The 18,768-nt window shown below is 32.1% G+C and overlaps 1 long non-coding RNA gene across 2 annotated transcripts; it reads left to right on the top strand.

Annotated features, from left to right (window-relative positions):
* The first annotated feature begins 4,332 nt into the window (after positions 1 to 4,332).
* Positions 4,333 to 10,712, top strand: LOC114286581 (uncharacterized). 2 transcript variants are annotated; one of them, XR_014364202.1, is made up of 10 exons: positions 4,333 to 4,778; positions 4,929 to 5,031; positions 5,523 to 5,609; positions 7,407 to 7,452; positions 7,590 to 7,659; positions 7,859 to 8,281; positions 8,404 to 8,749; positions 8,902 to 9,010; positions 9,300 to 9,408; positions 10,415 to 10,712. It is a non-coding gene; the product is annotated as an uncharacterized LOC114286581 (long non-coding RNA). The 2 variants fall into 2 exon arrangements; XR_014364203.1 differs by lacking the exon at positions 10,415 to 10,712 and having other exon boundaries at positions 8,404 to 8,486; positions 8,704 to 8,749; positions 9,300 to 9,894.
* Positions 10,713 to 18,768: the final 8,056 nt, after the last annotated feature.

Raw genomic sequence — 18,768 nt, 5'->3', positions numbered from 1 at the left:
ATCAAACCTTAAAATATCAGTAGGGAATGAGGGTAGAATTCAGTTTTGGAATGATAAGTGAATGAACAACTTATGCCTAAAGGAGGAGTTTCCTAGATTGTATAGATTGTCAGAGGAGAAATGTAGCATTGTTCAGCAGATTTACCAGATGAGGGGTCATTCAAATGAGTGGAACTTAATGTTCAGAAGATCATCGTTAGCTTGAGAGGAAGAGAATGTACAAAGATTGTATGAGTTGCTTAGGGTAGCACCTAATCTCTCTTTGGAGTCTGAGGATTATTGTCAGTGGGAGGCCAATCCAGAAGGGTCGTTTACAGTAGCAGTAGCATGGGAGTGGTGGATGTCTTCAAAAGGTCCAACTCTCAGTGTTACTAAGGCATTGTGGAAAAATCTTGCTCCTCTCAAGGCAAAATTTTGTGGCTGGTTAACTTGGAGAGGTATACTTAAAATTACAGCTGTGTTAAAAAATTTAGGAGTGTTAAATGAGGAATCCGATTCATTGTGTATGTTCTGTAAATCAGAGGAGGAGACAGTTCATCATCTGATGTTGTTTTGCCCATTTGCATGGAACGTGTGGATTGATATGATGAAGTGGTGGGGTCTGGTGTGGGTATTACCTGGTTTAATTGAGGATCTACTGCTCTGGTGGTCAGGAGTCAAATTCAGTAAGGTGATTCTTAGATTATGGAAAGTGGTACATTTAGCTGTTTTGTGGTCATTATGGAAAGCAAGGAATGATGGTCTTTTTTGTGGCAAACTAGTAGATTGGATTATATTAACAGAGTTGGTGAAGGTAAGGGTTGCCCTTTGGAGTAAATTGAATATTGTGGGAATGCAATATTCGATGCAGGAGATAGTCACTAATTTGCATCAGATTATGGCTTATACTGGAATTAGCAGGTTGCCTATTGGCTGTTGTTTTGTGTTGAGCTACAAAGGCACATGCACTACTGTTCTGGGAATGTTTGTGGTGTTAGTGTTTCTTCTGGTCTATGAAGAAAGGTGTACTTCAGGGGAGCTTCTGTGGTATTGCTACTGCCTCTACTATTTTGTTGTGTGAGCTGCTGTGGTATTGCTACTGCCTCTGCATAGCTGCCATTGCTTTTGCTGTTCTGGGAGTGTTTGTGGTCATTACAGGGGAGTTTCTGCAGTTCTGTTTTACAGGAGAGCTTCTGTTGTATTGTTGCTGCTACTCTGGTGCTTTGCTGTTGCTTTGTTTTGTTTTTCTTCTTCTTTTTGTGCTGTTTCGATTGGTTCCTTACCAATCTTGGGTTTTGTCCTAGCTTTGTTATGGTAAGGTGGCATGTTTTCTGCTTTTTTCATCAATAAAGTTGTTTGCTTATCAAAAAAAAAAAAAATAAGGACAAGAATTATATAGATATTTTCAAAAACCCCATAATATTTTAAAACTTGTTTCTTTTACTATATTGCCCTCATATATATATATATATATATATTAGCTCTCCTGTAAAGTCATCCTCACAGTGTATTTTAGAGTAAAATTTTACTTTGAATCATAATAAATTTTACTCTGATTCAAAATTTATTATGATTCAAAGTAAAATTTTATATCGTTAAGCACATATATTGCCTTAGAGGTAAAATTTTACTCTTATTTTATCAAACAAAAACATAGTACATATCAGAGTAAAATCTTACTCTCATTTTATCAAACAAAAATAGAGCTTATACCATAGTAAAATTTTACTCTCATTCTACCAAACAAAATCAGAGCACATACTCGAGTAAAATTTTGCTCTTGTTCTGTCAAACAAAAACAGAGGACATACCAGTGAAAAAAAATAGAGAAATAGAGAGAGAGATAGAGAGAGCACATATATTGCCATAAATCTGGTTCAAACTAGAGTAAAATTTTACTGTCAGAAAAATAAAGCATAATGAGGAGACAAAGAAAAAAAAGTGGGAGAGAATATAGATCTTAAATATGAGGTCATCAATCTCAGATCTGAAGTCTTGGACACTAAGGATGATGATGGTGGCATCAAATGGCGCTGGTGGTTGTGATGCTAGTGGTGAAATGGTGGCGATGGCGGTGGTGGCGGTGACGAACAGCATCAATGGTTGAGATGGTGTTGGTGGAGACGACGAAGGTGGTGAAAACGATGGTAGTCATGGTAGTCGTGGTAATAGAGATGGTGATGGTGGTGTAGTCAGTGGTGATGGTAGTGGACAGAGCTCTTAAAAAGAGATAGAGAAAGAAAAAGCTGAGAGAGATATGACAAATTGATGAAGAGAAAGAGGAGAAAGATAAAGAGTGTGTGTGAAGGGATAAATTTGTCACATAAAATATAAATCTAAAAATTTTTGTCCTTTATACAAGACTTTATAATTATGAGGGAGTTTTGAAAATATACTTTTTTTTTTTGGTAATTTTAACAAGAAAAAGAAGGTTAGAGGGGTTTATGGCCAAATTTCCCTTTAATTGTGCAATTAAGTTTATTTATTTATTGCTTTTTAAAGCAAAATGAATTAAGTCCATAAAAGAGTGAGTTTTATGTGTGGGGACTTATTTTTTGATTTGCATGTATGTCTCTTTCTGTTAATATTACTTGTGCACTTAAATTTTTACATTTTTTTTTCAACAATGAATAAGTTTATAAACATGATATTAATTATAAAATTAAAAACAAAATATAATTAAACAAACCCCTTTTAAAATAAACTTCATTAATGAAGATTGTAAGGGAGAAGGATTCCTTCTAGTCCAGATTTTAGATTAGAATGCGTTGGTTGAGTCTGTGGGGCCCACCAGCCTCATTTCGATGATTCAAACCATTTATTTTGTCAGGTATCTTGTATATTTCATCCACAAAAAAATTAGATCAATCCGATAATTATAACTTATTCAATTATTCACTAAAAAAGTAGACAACAATTATGTTTTTAAAAATAAATCATACATTTTTTTAGTAACAAACGCAATAAATTAAACAAGTTATAGTTATTGGATTGACCTAATTTTGTGTGTGGATAAAATACACGAAATGTCTGATAAAATAAACGGTTTGAATTATCAAAACAGTGCCCGTAATGGACCCCATGGACCCAAATAGCATCCCTCTAGTTTAGATTTTGGACTGGAGGGGATCCTCCTCTATGTATATATATATATATATATAGCAAAACTGAATTAAACAAATTGAGAATTGCAATGGGTGCAAGAACATTAATTCAAATCTTAAAAAAATGCTAAATTTACAACAAAAAAAATAAAATTATAACTATAAATAACACAAAAGAAAGTGAGTTACCTGTAGCGTTTCTTAACATAACAAAATCATTCAATTAAATAGAATCACCAACTCATGTCTTAACTATAAAGCTTGATGGAGACATTTGTTGGGATTTATGGCACATTCCACCAACGCAAAACATTTACGCACATACCAAAGAGAAAAAATAATTACACACAGATTTACGTGGTTCTGTTTAAATTGCTTACATTCATAGGAGAAAGAGTTTCCACTATGAATAAAATAGAAAATATATGTGAGATATCCAAAACACACAAAACTCACACCACTACCCAAACCCTATGCAAAAAGGTAGTTGAGCCCTTACTCACCCAATGCCTACGCTATTTTTTCTCTCATCCTTCCATCTCTATTTTTTCCTTCACCTTAACCTCTCAATCTTTTTCATAGAAACCTTATAATTCACATGACTATTTATAAAAATCTATCCATGAGATCTTAATTCTATACAATTAGAAAACTAAATCATACACATATTAGATTTCACAGTAAATTCTAAATTTTACTATCTAAACCTAAATACATGTATAAACTAACAAAATAATAACTGTATGAGACCACCATTATCATTGGACTAATCCTAACGACACTTGTGATAAATGATGATATTCTGTAATAACCTCCCATTTTGCTTTACACTTTTTAATTTCGTTAGGTTGTATGATAGATTTGAGTAGAAATTTAAGAACATAAAGAAACAAATGTGAGTGAAATGTGTGGGCTATACTTGCTATGCTGAGGTGCAGGTTGTCTGGGCTATACTTGAACAATTTTCAGATAAAGATTGGGGATAGAAACAGAGTCAAATTTTGGCTGGATAAGTGGTGTCATAATGTTTGTCTGAAAGATGAGTTCCCAACTTTATTCAAATTGTTGATGGTTAAGGATGAATCACTGTGTGCAATTTATGTCAAAAGAGGATCATCAGGAGGGTGGAATTTCCAATTCAAAATGGAGCTCTATGATTGGGAAGATTTAGAGGTTAGAAGACTAACTACATTCTTAGAGGCTGCACCTGTTATTAGATCTGATCAGATTGACAAACCTTATTGCACTACAGGAAATTAAGGATTTAACGGCGTTTAATTAACGGCATTTTAGTAAACGTCACCTTTTCTAATAATTAACGACGTTTTTTAAACGTCGCATTTGTTATAAATTAAAACGGTACCGTTTTGTGAATGGAAGACGTTTAAAAAGCGCCTCCAAATCCCGTTTCTCTTTCCACCCTCTTTTGTCTCTCCAAACCTTTATTTTGAAAACCCTATCTTCAGCACTGCCGTCAAGACGATCAAATCCTGTCTCACTCACTCTCTTGCTCTCTCTCTCTCAGAGAATCGAATCTGTTTCTCCAAATCTCTTTCTCTCAGAGGATCGATTCTTCTCAGTCTCTTCCTCAGTGATTCTTCTTCGAATCTTCTTCAGTTCGGTGATTCATCTCGGGATTGCGATTTCGAAATTTGATTTTGAGCACAGCTCCGTGATTTATATCTTCGATCAGAGGTTAGTTGTTTTGTTTGTGATTTATCCCTGTTTTGGATCAATGTTTTGCTTAGTGAATACTTTTGTTTAGGGCTCTATATAGGTCTTAAGCCCTTAGGGCTCTCAATTCTTCTTCACTCTCTTAGTGATTCTTCTTCGATTCTTCTACAGGTCGGTGATTCATCTCAGGATTGTGATTTCGAAGTTCGATTTTGAGCACAGCTCCATGATTCATCTCCGTGGATTTGGAACTCTTCGTCTTCTTCGATCAGAGGTTTGTTTTTCTTTTTGATCTATACAAATTGCATATATATATATATATGTATATATGTGTATGTATGTATATGATTGTGTTTATGAAGTTTAATTTGATTGTTGATTGTTTGTTATTTGAGCTTCAAATCTGTGATTCTGTCTGTTTAGTTACTGAAAAACAGTTTGTTGGAATAATTTTTCTAGAATAAATCACTTTAATTATTTGTTTTTGATCTGTTCTGTTTCTCTGTGATTATTTTGATCGATTCAATTCCTTATTTTGTTTGTTTGTTTGTTAGTTTTTCTATTTCATTTTTTTTTTTTAAGAAATGCTTGATTTTGTCTTTTTAAGGTTAATATTAATCTCTATGTTTGTGTGTGTTGTGTTGACCTATATGGCTTTATCATGAATATTTGTCTTGTTTAACTTTTTTGGGATCTAAATTGGTCTTAAAACAAATTACTGTGTAGATTTTCAGTTCTAATCTAAGACTGTTTTACTTTTTTAAGGCATTCAATTGTAACAATGAAGGCTGCCAAGGGTAAGGGGGTAGCAATCAGGGTCCCAAAGGAGGCGTTGAAGCCAGTTGACGACAGGTTTGCTAAGTTTGTAAGAAGGTTTAGATTCAGTTCGGAAATTTGTAGTGGAATTACATTCATCTCCGTTGCTATTGCTCTGTTTCTGTCATATTTTACTTGTTTCCCAATAAATGCTTCACTTATTTTTCTCTTTTGCTTTTTGATTGTTTTGTTATATATACTGCATTTCATTTTGAGAAACCATTGTCAATGGAGTTAGGTGGCTTGTTTGGACAAATTGGAATGGACAAACAATTCCTGTCTGAGGATGAGAATAGGCTCTCTCTCTGGTGCTTTCCCAAACCAACTTCCAAACAGAAATCTTTGGGAAAAGGAATTAATGGACCCCATCTGCCCACATGAAAACATGACTGTTTTGAGTATTTCCTAAGCATTGTAGCTGAGAAACTTGCTTGCCAAAACATTTAACCATTATTATGTTTATACAGAGCAAAATTTCCCTTCAACATTGCTTAGTAGAGGAGGCACCAACTTGAAACAGACAAGTCCTTTATTTGAATCTGCTGGTTTTGTCTCATTTTCCCTTTTTGTTTTTTTCCCCACTTTTCAACTAGGCAGTTGAGAGGCATTAATATTCTTCAGCCTACACTACATAAAAATCACCATGAAGTTAAAATTTGGTGCCTTCTTTTGAGTTGCATTTTGATGAACAAGTATTGACTGCTTTGTTTTGTTAGTGAAAAAAAGGGTAGTAGGGGCATGTGATAACTCTTTCTGGTCGTGATTATAAGAGCTCTGACCCACTAGGAAGCTGGACGAAGGGATCTAGACGGCCCAACAAGGGGTACCCCATATAGTGGACCTGCATTGTTTTCTCTGTACAGGTTTGAATTATAGTGACAATAGTGTGACCCTAGTCTCACCAAGGAGTTAAGACTCGTGAGACTTGGAGCCGAAATGGATGAAGTCACAAATCCATGTACCTGTCCCATATAGGGCTGCAACTTGGATGGATTTGATTGGGCTAAGAGTCACAAATTCATTTATTGTATGAATTCATAGGTAAAATGGAAAGAAAAAAAAAAAGGTCAAATTCATGCGGTGGGTGTGATTATTCAATTTTGATACCAATCTTTTGAGTGAGTGAATACCCTTTGTATGGAAATAGCTCCAAAAGTTGTACTTGATTTAGGGCATATGTTCAAAATATTTTTTCCTTTAAAGAAGGGAACATAAATTCACACCGTGTGTTAGGTTGGATTGTGACTAAAAGCATGAGAGATGGCACTATAGTTCACACCATGGTTCAATTAATCAAGACTCTCATATTTGTGACACTAACAAATTCCTTCCACTAAAGTTACTTTCAAATATTGCATTACTTTGTAAACCCTTGGAAGAAAATGCCAAAAATAAAAAATAAAAAAAATTGGGTGATAAATTACAGCACCTCAACCCTTGCAACCACCTTCTCTCATAATTCAAAAGTTTGAAGGCTTTCAATCCCTCTAAATTCAGAAACATGTTAGACCATATTTTAATTCATATTATGTGAGCAAATGACTTGTCACAGTAGGTAAAGACTTGTGTAAACAGCCCATAGTTGAGTTTCGAACCCAAATAACCCATCTCCTCGTTCTTTCAGCATCTTTAATATTACACTGTCAAATTAACCTGTCAAAGTTAAAATTAACCTGTCAAATTAACTTTATTTATCAGATATACCATCTTGATGGAAACTTTTAGCTTCAGAGTTTTTTCTTCACATATTTTTAGTGTTTTATTTTATTTTATTTATTTTACCTCAACTTTGTAACACACATGATGTTACAACTACTCGGAAAACATTGGCAGAAATTGATGAGCAAGCGGAGCTTCTACCTGATGGAACCCTTCTCGTGTACGTAGCTTTGTGGCTTAAAATATTTCATTTTTTTTTTTTTTTTTTGTTTTGGGTTCTAAATTTGTTGGATTACAATGTGATGTTTTTATTTGTAAGTTATTACTTTCACCAGTTGAAAGCCTTTGCTCCTACAGTGGTGGTCAAGCAATTGCAGTCATCTATTTCAGAGCTGGGTATGCACCAACTGATTATCCCTCAGAACCAGTGAGTAGATTCACTTTTGCTGAATCAAGTTTTTTGTCATAAAACTAAAGCATCAGCATAACAAAAGTTTAATCTACAAACAGAATTAGTACTAGGAGTGGAAGGCTAGTTTCAAAATTTGGTTTCACATCCTCTCACATTGTCCCAATGGTAAACCTTACAATTCTTTTTCCTTTATCAACCGCCATCCCTTTCATAGGAGTGGAAGGCTAGGCTATTAATGGTGCAGTCCTCCGCTGTCAAGTGCCCTTCAATTTCTTATCATTTAGCAGGCACCAAGAAGATACAACAAGAGCTTGCAAAACCCATTGTTCTTGAGAGGTAATAATATTCATTGTTTTTACTATTATTTAGTACTGCTCTTTATTCAGATAATTTGCAATTTTCACTAAGGTTTTTTTAAAGCAATTACAAGAGGATTGATTTATGATCGCCCACAAGAAGAGCCTGTTAAAAAAAGAAAGAGTACAACATTGAACTAATTAATAATAATAATAATAATAATAGAGCAGAGCACTGTGGAAGAGACATTTGTGCCTTTTCGCGGGATCAAGAATGATCTTAAGGGCAGGTTGTTGTGTTACAAACAAGATTGGACTGGTGGCTTCAGAGCTGGCTTCAGGTATGTACTACAATCAAAGAAGAATGATCTTTATAAGCTTCTTTTTCTTTTCTTTTTTCTTTTTTCTGTAACCCATTTTCTTCTTTTTTGGTGAATTTTAATATAACTTGTTATGTTTTCAGGATTTTGCCTCCTACCACATATATATTCTTTGCATCTGCAATCCCAGTCATTTCATTTGGGGAACAACTAGATAGAAACACTGGTATGGGAATTAACTGTAAATAATTCTCAACCTAAATGAAATTTCTTTTATATTTTGGAATGGATGTTAAATGGCTTCAGGTATGTACTACAATCATGATATGTATCAAGCCTTTATTTGCTATATGATTTTACATTAAATGCTCCACCTTTACTGATTTTGGGAGTTGCGGAGCCCACTGTACTAATGTATACATTCATGTTTAACTTTGCCAAAGAGAGACCAGATTTGGGTCACAAACTGTTTCTTCCATGGACTGGATGGTGAGCTATTAATCTTCTAGTCTTCCTAAATGATATAATACTATTGGTATGGTTTTCGTCTGTTGGCAGTTTTATTGCTTGAATTTTTTGTGCTAAGCTTATGATATATTGTCATTTGCTGTTTAATAATACTTGATTATTCGATTTTTCAGGGTGTGCGTGTGGACTGCAATCTTGCTATTCTTACTGGCTATCTTAGGAGCTTGCTCCATTATCAACAGATTTACTCGAAACGGAATAATGATATAAGAATCTCAAAACGTAAGAATCTCTCAAAACATAGGAATAATGATATAATTTTGTTTTGAACATTGGATAAGGATACAATTGAGAATGCAAAAAATGCTATATATGTTTATACAAAATACAATTCAGTTTGGTTTCAAGATTTGTATACCCTCTAATGGATCTGTTGTCTAACTGGGTCTAACCTAACAATTTGGTCAGATATGAATTTGGACTAAGATGTATGTATGGCTATACAAAATAGCCACTACCTATTTTTTGCCACCTCTAATCTAGAGTTTTGTCTTGGTAACTGCTCTTTCAGGTGCAAAGATGTTGCCGCAGTAGATATCAATATGGGTTGCCCAAAATCATTCTCTATTAGTGGCGGAATGGGCGCTGCATTATTGACTAAGCTGGCGCTTATTCATGATGTATGTGGTACATGGCATTCATGGAGTCCTATTTTTCTTTTTCCTTCTCTGTTCATTGTTTGAACTAAAAGCTTTAACCCTCATGTTGTTTCTCTATCAAGAGCATTGTAGAAACTTTTGGTTTCTTCATTAATATGCTTCATACTAGATATGCTTCTAGTATGCTTGATAGTATTAATTCATATTGCACCATCGGGATGCAATCATTAATGGTGCATGCATGCATAAATAGCCTTAGACCCGTCCAAGAATCTTCGTTATGCATTATGGAGTTCTTGTCATGGGGTCTCTGGCGAGTTTGGTCCTGAGGACTTTGTTGAAGTATAGTGGTTGCTAAACTTTTATTGAACCATAAACTTGGCTGGCTTTCGTATAGATTTCTTCTCAATCATAGATAATTGTGCTGATATTTGTTCAATTCATAGGCATTTTCTACTGTGAGTGGATGCATATATAGACATGGTGGGTGTGTGATTAAGGGTGGTCTAAATAGGGATATTCTTTTTCCTAGCAAAGTGGGAAGTTATTGTTGCACAGACAAACTTTTGCAAAGGCATTATCCTGAAAACCTCTGATTGTGTAACTACCTTCAAGAACTAAAAGAAAACGACCAAATACCTTTATGTGAATCTCGGGATAAATTTTGAACTAAAATTTCACCTGGTTCAGAAACAAAGAGTTTCAATTTTAGGTGGTATGGCATGTCTTTGAGAATTTTTTTTTTTAGAATGTGTCTGAATATAGTTGAAGTCAGATAGTACTTGCTGAGAAAGTAAACATGCATCCCATAGTTGCACAATGGTGCATGCATTTTATACATTTTAATTCTTTCAAAATTGTATATAACGGACATGATATTCACAGAAATATTGTGCAAGATTAACAAATTGATCATGAAATTCAGTGTTTAGTCAAAGAGATGAGTTCATCTACATCAACAATCCTAAAAGGATACTTCTATCTCTAGTATCTGATGTTTAGATATGTTGTTTTCTTTTCCGTGCAGTACAAGTTTTTTGTTGATGGAGAATAGCGGCATGATGAGCACCAACCATTTGTAAGTGGAAATTATAGGGTGGTGAACAGTGTCTTAGCTAGGGAGCCTGATGGGTAGATCTAGTATGGATGTGGATAATGATCCATTTTTTCATTTTTTGGAAGCAAATTATCTTACAAAAGCTTTTGTAATACAAGTTGGTCTAGTTGATAAGAACAAGGCTGTGTGACTTTTGGCTGGTGTTGATTTTTGCTGCCATAGGACTGCTGATTTTTTGGTTGAGAATTGTGAATTTAATTTTTGAATATGTTATTTTGTGGGTAATGATGATTGGATATTAAATTGAATATGAAAGTGAAATAATGCTGCATTTATTATTTGAATAGGAGTTATTATTTCATATTAAGGTTATTCAATTTTATTATAGGTATTTTTTTAGTTTAATAACATAAAATTAGCACAATTTCACAAAAAAAAAAAAAAAGAGGATTTCACGGCGTTTTTAAAACGCCACCAAAACTCCAAAAAGTTAATGGTCAATTTTTTAAAAAAGATATGACGGCGTTTTGAAAACGTCGCTAAAATCATAGTGACGTCATGGTAGGGACATTTCGCGGCGTTTTTAAAAACGCCGCATATTCTAATATCGCGACGTTTTTAAAACGTCGTAAAGATACAGCGACGGCCGCAGCTTCGACGTTTAGTACTAAACGTCGCAAAAGGAATTAGCGGCGTTTTTAAAAGATATAGCGGCGTTTTTTAAACGCCACTAAAAGTCCGTTTTCCAGCAGTGTTGGTTGGACATGGGGCTGTTGTGCCTTGGTTGGACTCGGGCTGTTGCTGTGCCTTCAATCCACAACAACCTACTATGCCCTTTATGAGAGGTCATCTTGAGTGCCTTTCAATAATCTAAACCGTTAATATTATAGAGTTTGTCAAGAATATTATTCATACAAAAAATCAAATTAATTGGATATTTGTAACTTCATGATTAGGTCCTAATTATTTTTAAAAGTTTATGAAAGCTACGTTAACCGTTAATTTTTATAAAAACAAATGTGCTTTTGTTATAGAGCTGCAGATATCAAATCAATTTGATTTTTCGCACGACGAATCCTACAATATGAACGGTTCGGATTATCAAAAGAGGCTTGGGATAACTCTCCACAAAGAAGCACAATAGCCTACTGTGCCTTTCAGCCCAATAAAATCCCCAAATCCTAGCTTGGGTAGTTACAACTTCAGGTCAGTTCACTGTATCATTTGCCTATAACACATGAGGTAGCAATGTTTGGGTCTTTTCTTAGAACTAGTAAATTAGTATGGGTTAAGTACATCCCTCCTAACCACCAAGGGCCATCCTATTTGGTAAGAGAGTTTATTTCTCTCCTTACTTATCAGGATTCGAATCCCTTACTATTCAAGTGGAAATCCGGCGATTTAAGTGGATCGGTTAGCTTTCCTCCAGTTTGACTTGTAAGGATAGATCCTCAAGATTCTGCCTTGGAGGTGTTCTGGATATAAAATAAAATAAAATAATAATAAAAAAAAATACACATCCCTCCTAAGGTTCAATTTTTTGGATGGCTTGCATGGAAGAATAGAGTAAAATGGCATATTTCCTTCAAAGAATAGGAGTCCTATGATGTAGGATTTTAAGAATTTTTATATTTTTAGTTTTAATATTTTTGATATATTAGTTGATTAGAATACTTGTAATTTAGTATAAATATTTAGAATATTTTATTTTCCTAATTTCTTAGGTTTCTTGTTTTTCAAGAATTAGATTAGTTTATTATTTCTTAATTTGAGTTTTCTTGGTGTCCAAGAATATGTGATTTCCAATGTTTACATTATTATAAATATCTATGTAAGCCTTATAGTAAAGATAAATTTTATTTAACTTTTATGCAATATAATTCAATTTCTTGAGAATTCTTTCTCTTCCTTGTGATTCAAGATTCTATTTTTCTCGTAGATTCGAAAGTCTTTTTCATCTACTAGAGTGATATATAGTCCTCGTGTGTTCCGCTGCATCAAGTGGTATTAGAGTATGGATTCACCCAGCTCAATGACACAAGACAATGGAGAACACACAATCCCTATTGACATTGATCATAGGATGGAAGCTATATGGGATTCGATTGAGAAACATCGGCTAGAGGTGCACAAATTTCGCTATGAGATTTGTAATCTATTTTCCGATTTGGGACTAATCGTATACCAGAGGCAACCATAGTTGACAGTAATTACGTTGGAAGATTCACCCGAGGCCAATCTGTTAGCTTATGTTATTTTTGCAGAAATTTCATATTTTAACGGTTCAAGTAAGTTTAAAAAAAAAAAAGATTTTCCTGATTGGTTTCTTGATCTTGAAAATTTCTTTGAATTCATGAAGTTCATCATGAAAAGAAGGTTATATTTACATGCTACAAACTTGATAAAATTGCATTGAAGTGGTGGATTGGATTACAAAATTATTGAGTTTGCAAAGGTAAAGATAAAATTCATTCATAGTTAATAATGAAAAAAAATTTATGAAGAAAATTTTACTTTCATGATCATGAAGATATATTATCATATACAAATTAAGATACTTCCACGGAGTTTGTAAAAATTTACAATGAAATTGTAGCTCCAAAATAAAAGATTTCACATACAAATATTATTTGTGGTGAGATTGTTTGCAAAACTAATGAAGAAGATACAAAGTCTTGTTCGAGTGTTGATAATGCATCAACACTTGCTAATTTGAATATTGGGGAGAAATTTTTACAAATAGATCATAAAAATATTGAAGAAGAAGGATATCGGATTGAGTTCAGTAACAAAGAGAAAATAAAAAGAAGAGATAATACAGCTACTCCATGCAACAAAGAAATTGGTAGATGCTATGCTTGATGTTCCAAGATTGATAATTTAAGGGTCAATTGAATAAGAGATGGTGCAAAATCAAGAGAGCATGTAAGTTCTACATAAAATAAGTTTTTCTTGCTATGGAGCAATTTAATTTGATTTTCAATACTTGTCTAATTGATCTTGTCAACTAGTTGAAGTATACAGAGAAGAACTTTCAAAAAATAAACTTTTCTACATACAAATTTTGGAAGAGGGACAATCAACTGAAATATTCAAAATATCTCTTAGAATTTTTATATTTTTATTTTTAATATTTTTGATATATTAGTTTATTACAATTCTTGTAATTTAATATAAATATTTTAGAATATTTTATTTTCCTAATTTTGAAGGTTTTTTGTTTTCCAATAATTAAATTAGTTTATTATTTCCTAATATCAGTTTTCTTGGTGTCCAAGAATACTTGATCTCTAAGATTTACATTATTATAAATATCTATGTAAGCCTTATGGCAAAGATAACTTTCATTCAACTTTTATACAATATAATTCAGTTTCTTGAGAATTCTTTGTCTTCCTTGTGGATTCAAGATTTTATTTTTCTCGTGAATTCGAGAGCTTTTTTCATCTATTAGAGTGATATCTAATCCCCGTGTATTCTGCTGTGTCATCCTCTCAGGTAGTGCATCAACTTTATGCATTTTATTTTTTTTTGCAAATTTGAGAATGAAACACTGCAGCATGTGTTGATGTTTTGCCCCTTTCTTGGATTGTATGGACTGAGATGCTAAAATGGTAGGATATCCAAGGTGCCTTGCCAAGACCAGTTGAAGACCTTCTCCAATGGTGGACTGGAGTGTGTCTAAAGAAGAAGAAAAGAAGGATTTGAAGAATAATTCCCCTAGCTGTGCTGTGGTCCATATGGAAATATAGGAATGAATGTGTGTTCAAGGCAATCACTCATAATCTGGCTGAGCAGTGCAAATTGATAAAAATTAGAGTGGCTTTTACGGATGAAGTCAAGCACCAAGGAAGCCCACTTCACAGTCCATGATTTTATTTGCAATTTAAGACAGATAAGGTTTTGCTTAGGTGAAAGAATAGGGTAGTGGCAGTGTGACAACCCTTACCTCTAATTAGTGTTAAACTGTGATTGAGCATGATAAGTAATTGATTATAATGAAATCCTAATCTGTTTGTATGAGTGTGTTGCTTTAATTGCATTTCTATCTGTTTGTCATTTAATGATCTGTTCATGTTTTGACTTCGAATTGCAAATTGAAGGCCTTATCGGCGACCGAATCAGAAATTGATTAGTGTTATATGCTAATTAGGATTTATATGATTTTATGATAGGTTTAATTATAATTTGATTTGGAATGATTAAATTAGATTAAATAATGTTAAACTAATTGAACCTAGGTAATTATATATGGCCCAATGGCTATATTAGTGCACTGCTTCTTGCCCAAAAGAACCTCCAAGTTAATACCAGGTCTGGCCCTCGAAGACCCACTCAAACTTCTCACAGAACCTCGTATATGAGTCTGACCACCTACTTTTAGTGTCTCATCATTACACCCCTACACCCCTGTTGTAATCTTCCTTTTCCTTTCATCATTGAGAGAGAGACTAACCTTGTTTTACACACATAGATTTGTAGAGAGTTGGTTGGCCTCGGAAAAAAGATTGAATATGGAGTTTGCTTATATTGAATTTTAAGTTGTTTAAGGTATCTAAAGATTTAGGTCTTTTATCATTTTTAGGAAGGAAAGATTGGAAGAAATCAATACTTCTCATAGTTTTTTTATTTTTATTTTAATAAATGAACTAACTAATAGATCTTTCTTTAAGCATAAATCATTTTTATTTTTTTTATGTTTTTAATTGACATGATTTTCTATATTAGTGGGATGTTTAAATTTTTAAATTTAAATTTAAAGGATAATTAGAATTTTTTTTTTTTTTTTCCCCTTAGTTGGGTTAACCATGAAAGTTTTTTAATTATTTAAAAATATAAAAATTCTAAAAAATCATGTTGAGAATTTGGAACTCTCACAACCCTTGTGGTTAAAACCTCCCTTTGCTTATATAATATATAGATAGATATAAATAGACACGAGAATATAAGATTCACTTTACATAAGTGAAACAACTCACTTTTTTATTCTTCTCCCGGTATAGGATTATAAAATAAATCATATCATAGACTAATTAGAGTTTTTATTTTAAAATTTAAACTGTGTTAAACTGAACTATACACAACACTACAATATTAAATGCAAGTATAAGATTTACTTTATATAAGTGAAACAATTCACTTTTTCTTTATTCTCCCGATGTGATGAGATTATAAAATAAATCATAAACTAATTATAGTTTTATTTTTATATGGTTAAATAAAAGTTAACCAATGGAAAAAAAAAAATTTAATTGTGTAAAATTAAGAAAATCAATGGGTGTTTCGGAAGAGTTTTTTTTTTTTTTTTAGTTTTTTGCTAAAAGACAAAATAGGTTAAAAAAACCAAAAAATAAAAAAATAAATCCAGACAAAATATCACATCAAACCCATAATCATTTCATTTTTTTTCTCACAAACATCACATCCAACTACAAAAAAATCAACTATCTTCCAAAACACAAAAAAAAATTTCCTCCACAAATAATCAAAAACTAAAAAAACCTACTAAAATAACAACTTCCGAAACACCCACTCAATATAATAAATCGTGGTTAAACTGAAAAACTAGTCAAACCAAAAACGGTTAAGCCTAATTGGTTAGGTCAAATGACCAACTAATTTATACAAAGATTAATTAATTAAAATTTTTAAATTTTATTTTAATTTTAAAATGTAAAATTGGAGTATAAGATTCATTTTATATGATTAAAACAACTCATTTTTTCTTTCTTCTCCTGATGTGAAATTATAAAATAAATCATAGTCAAAAGACCAACCAACTTATACATAAAAATTAATTAATTAAATCTTTTACATTTTATTTTAAAATTTAAACTATATTAAATTGAAACATACACAACACTATAATATTAAATAAGAATATAAGATTCAATTTATATAAATGAAACAACTCATTTTTTCTTTTTCTTTTTTTCGATGTGAAATTATCAAATAACTCATAAACTAATTAAAGTTACATTTTTATATTCTTAAATGAAAGCGAAGAGCATCTCTAATGCATTGCTATAATAGCTGCTAAAGTCATAATATGACAGTTTGGGCAAAAAATAGCTTCTTGAATAGCATGCTATAGCAGTTGCCAAATTTGGCGGCTGCCAAATCTATTGCCAAATTTGGCACCAACTTTGGCAGATGCCAAATGTGCCAACTCACCAAAAATCAACTGTTTTTCTTCCTTCCCTCCCTCATCATTCCCAGCAAAACAAAGTTAATTTTTTGTAAAACCAAATTCACCAAATTTTTTAAAACAAGAATTTTTTAAAACATAAATTATTTCAACAACCAAACCCTTCACACACAAAAAAAAATAAATAAATAAATAAAATAAAATAAAAATCACAAACAACAACAACAATAATTAAAAAATTTCAATACAAACAAGCAATTTCAAACTAATTTTAAATAATAAATATCAGGAATTTCTGGTGATTGATGAATTTGAGACGAGGGTTTCGATTTCTGCCATCCACAAAGAGGGCTCGAATAGTGCTCCTTGATGCGATCTGCGAAATGGGGGAGAATGATCTACGATCTTGGATCTCATGTTTGTTTTCATTTCTTTGTGTTATGTGAAGAGGGATTTTGAGAGAGAGAGAGAGAGAGAGGGAGAAAGGGAGAACGATCTGTGAAAAAATGTGAAAAGAAATGAGTTCTCTCACTGTGAAGAAATGAGAGAAGAAATGAGGGCATGAAAAAGATTAAGAGAGAAAGAAAGTGTGGTTTGATCAAATAGGATGTGATGGCACCCGTTGATATAATCCAACGGTTAGAAAAATAAGTGGTTGTGAAGGTTTTAACTTTTTAAGTGGTCTGATCAAATAGCGTGATTATTATTATTATTTTTAATTTTTTAATTTTTTTTATATAATTGCCAAAAAAATTATCTAAAATAAAAAAGTTATATATATCATTTTTTTTCTCCTCTTTTTAATTTCATTTTAAATATAATTGCCAAAATTTATATATATATATATATATATCTGAATTTTAATTTTTTTTATTTTTTATATTTGTCTAGTTGGTGGGTAATTAGTGATTGTTTATTTTTTATGTGTAGTTAAAAAAAATTTATTAAATATGTAGTGATATGTTTTTTGGTGGGGTGAATTATATTTATTTATTTTTTTTCAAATTTTCAATTTTTTTCATTTTTTATATTTGCTTAGTTGGGAATAATAAAAATATATAATTTTTTTTACAAACAGGTAAAAAAAATGTCACAAAAGACAAAAAATAAACAAAAATAAAATTACAAAAAAACTTATATCCAAACAATACCTACAAATTTGGAGGAAAAGTTGGTTGAGATTTGCCAAAATAGCAAATGGCTATTGGAGCATTATTGCTATAATTTGACAAAATAATACCATTCATTGCCAAATTATAACAATAGCAATAGTATTATAGCAACAATGGTTGGAGATGCTCTAACCAATGAAATTTTTTTTAATTTTTAAAATTTGAAAAATTTTAAAAATTAATATAAGACTTTAAAACTCTTACTAGTCTTCTCGTTAAAAATCTCATTTTCCTTATATAATAAAATTGTCATGATCTTATTGTCCAAATTTTTAGGAAAGGGTGTTTTGGTGTTATGAGTTTATCACTCATTGTAATAACTGAACCCATCCAATTCTACAAAAATCACCTAAGCATAGCCACAGAAAAAAAAAATAAAAAAATCCCATTTTCCACAAATTAAAACATATCATCATGCCTGAATATTTGTCTATATATATATATATATATATATGTGTGTGTGTGTGTGATGAAGATCGATGTTAAAAAAAATAAAAAAAATAAAAAAATCCCTATCCTATGACTAGTGGATGAGGGTTATAACTCGTAGTTGGGAAAGAAATGATTGCTAGAAATGTTCCAAAATACTATATGCTATCACGTGTGTGGCATTCCATATCTTTCAAAGCCAATGTCCAGTTGTTTTCGCCAACTGTCTGATTGTAACTCAAGCTGTGCACTAATTCCCTAATTCTCATCTTACAAATACACTAGAACAATATGATAGCATTTTTTTTAGAATCAAAATACAGATGTATATATATATATATATTTTTTTTTTTTTTTGATCGGCGAAAAAAATCTTTATTGATGACAACATACAAGGTATGGAATAGTACATCAATAAAGAGGAGCTTGGAGCTAAGACAAAGCTCCAAACGCCAGCTGTATATATATATATATATATATAATAAGACACATAGGAATTTAACAATCCTTTCACACTGAAAGTAAGCCCAAAAATAAAAAATTGTCCCCGACAAATTAACCACCATAAAAGATAT

This window comes from Camellia sinensis, chromosome 3, assembly GCF_055761805.1.
Source record: "Camellia sinensis isolate YWXY chromosome 3, ASM5576180v1, whole genome shotgun sequence".
In the NCBI taxonomy this organism is placed as follows: Eukaryota; Viridiplantae; Streptophyta; class Magnoliopsida; order Ericales; family Theaceae; genus Camellia; species Camellia sinensis.
This window is presented reverse-complemented; position numbering and strand designations above follow the sequence as displayed.